At 49.5% G+C, this 2,657-nt stretch overlaps 1 protein-coding gene across 2 annotated transcripts in view; it reads right to left on the bottom strand.

Annotated features, from left to right (window-relative positions):
- Positions 1 to 2,657, bottom strand: part of AK4 (adenylate kinase 4) — a 39,868-nt gene that overhangs the window by 11,156 nt on the left and 26,055 nt on the right. The window lies entirely within an intron of this gene.

Below are 2,657 nucleotides of genomic sequence, written 5' to 3'. Positions count from 1 at the left end.
CTTTTTTTGCCATCAATTATTTTTGGTTTTTGTCTTTGGCCATGATGTTTAGGGCTGGTGCCAGTCACTGTACTGCTCTTTCCAAGCATTGAATGGAACACCCCCCCCCGACATTGCTTTAGCAGTGCACCCCTGCTCGTCACTGGGTGCTGCAGACTTTAGCTGCGCAATCTGCTGATCAGAGGCTTGATTGCACTATTTTAGCCTGATCATGTGACTGAGCAGCAGATTGCACAGCTAACAGTCTGTAGCACCCTGTGGCCGGCTGAGATGCACAGCTAAAGGGATCCTGGGAAGGCGATCTTCTATATAACAGCAGAAAAGGTTTTTCTTCCCACAATCCTCAGCTCTGTATCTAGGACATGTGTGCGGCCGCCAGTGACAGCGGCCGATGGATTGTTATACAATATCAGTAATGAGGGTTGTTTTTTCTTGCCTGCGACCTGACGGAGGTGTTGTGTAGGCGGAAATCTGACCAGATAATGAAATCTCCGCCAGGGCTGTCTGGCTTTCATCTCTCTAATGAGGATTCCGCTCTGCCAATTTATCAATGGCGCAGCCAGCAGACTCATCGCCTCCTACACCCGGCATCGAAGCAATGTGCTTTAGACTGGGCACACACCTTACAACCATCGCAAGACTTTTGTCTTGCGATGGTTGTAAGGTAATTAAAAAAACGTACAATCTGCCCATCTTGGACAGGCAGATCGTACTTGCGATGATCGCAAGCCGCGCCCCCCTGAGGGGTGGGCTTCAGATGACCCCCAATGCCGAACGGGCAGTCCAGCTTTTATCTTACGAACATGCTACACACCCGCCGAACATCGTATGATGCTCGGCGGGTTTTTCGAACATGCTCGTAAGTTAAAAGTCGTGCGACCTTACAGTAGCAGAGGTCGCACAGCTTCCACACACCTTACGATAATCGTACGATCGCGGGATTTCACGCGATTATCGTAAGGTGTGTGGGCACCTTTAAGGTGGCCATACACTTTACAACCATCGCAAGACCTTAGTCTTGCGATGGTTGTAAAGTAATTAAAAAAAACGGACAATCTGCCCATCTTGGACAGGCAGATCGTACTCTCGATCATCGCAAGCCCGCCCCCCTGAGGGGCGGGCTTCCCATGACCGCAATGCTGAATGGGCAGTGTGCGCGTGAGGCATTGATCTTACGATCATGATAAAAACCAGCCGAAAATCTTACGATTTTCGGCTGGTTTTCTAGCGTGCTCCTTAGACAAAAGACGTGCGACCGGTCGTAGAAACGGTCGCACGTCTTCATTCACACTGCTCGATTCTCGTACGATCGCAGTGTATGGGCACCTTTACCCTGCGCATCAATGTCAGCAGATCTTTAAAGACAAACTCCAGCAAAACAGCCCCATGCACAGGTGAGGTGAATATAGGACCTGATCTTCCAGCCTAATTTGTGTTTTGGGCCATCCAGCCCAGAGAGTAAGGTCTCGTTCACACCTAGGCGTATTGCATATGCGCGTCTGTCGCGGTCCACGCGTTTCCGAAGGCTACTTGGCTGTATCCCAATGGAAACGCGCAACAAAACGGCCCAAAGTAGCACCTGTACCTTTTCAGGCGTGGGCCGTTTTGTAGCGCGTTAGGGACGGGCGGAAATACGTCAAGGTGGGAACGAGACCATTGAATACAATAGGATTTATATTTTTGAGCGTTTTGTAGAGCGTTCGTCGAGCATAGAACGCGCTACAAAACGTTCAGGTGTGAATGAGGGCTAAAGGTGCCCATACACCTTACGATAATCGTATGCGATCGACTTTTCGTACGACAATCGTAACGTGTGAATAGAGTGCCCCGGACCGCTAGTACTGTACAATCGTACGACTTTTGACGGTCAAGCATGTTTGAAAACTTTGGTCGATCGTACGATGTTCGCATGGTTGGAGGCGTTTCCGTCCGTCAGAAGTCGTACGATTAACACTGCGCATGCGCAAACGAAAATAATTGCGGTCAATTACCGCAAGTCGTCCAGGTGTTTTCTTTTTTAACTATCGCTGATTGAATCTTTCGATAATCGGGGCAGGATGGGGTCGTCGTACGAAAATCGGACGACGGTTCGATCATCGGACGAAAAGTTTCGTCTGATAATCGTAAGGTGTATGGGCAGCTTTACAGAGCTCTGCCGCACGGCACAGCCAGGCAGATGGCGACTTTTTACTTTGTTACAGTTAATGCGATACAGCGGTGTCCTAGGCTCACCTCATGCCTGTTGATTGGATAGCAAAAGAGCAGCAGTAGACTGATGGGGTCATCTCTCTGCTCACTCTGCTCTCTCCTCCTGTAGTTGTTGGCACATTTTGCATGCAGCACACCTGATTGGCACCCTGCCTGGCTCCTCCCGTTCCCAGTCTGAGTACAGCCGTGCCGGCATTGCAAGAGGCCAAAATGCATTTCATTGTCTTGATAAATAAATGGTGTAATTGGACAAATTTTGCAGGGCAGAGGCGAGACAGAGTTTGTTGCGTGATAAATAACAGAAGAAGACCGCCTGTCCCGATCTAGCGATATGGATTCATGTGACCCGCCTACGCTCTAGTTACGCCGTGTTCTTGGAATGACCATAAAATCTGCTCGTGAGATGTTCAAGCTGAAGTTTTATCCGACTGAAATCTGTCCCCCCCCCC

This window comes from Nanorana parkeri, unplaced genomic scaffold, assembly GCF_000935625.1.
Source record: "Nanorana parkeri isolate BGI_ZX_2015 unplaced genomic scaffold, ASM93562v1 scaffold630, whole genome shotgun sequence".
Classification (NCBI taxonomy): Eukaryota; Metazoa; Chordata; class Amphibia; order Anura; family Dicroglossidae; genus Nanorana; species Nanorana parkeri.
Note: the sequence above shows the minus strand (reverse complement) of the source record. Positions and strands in the feature narration are given on the sequence as shown.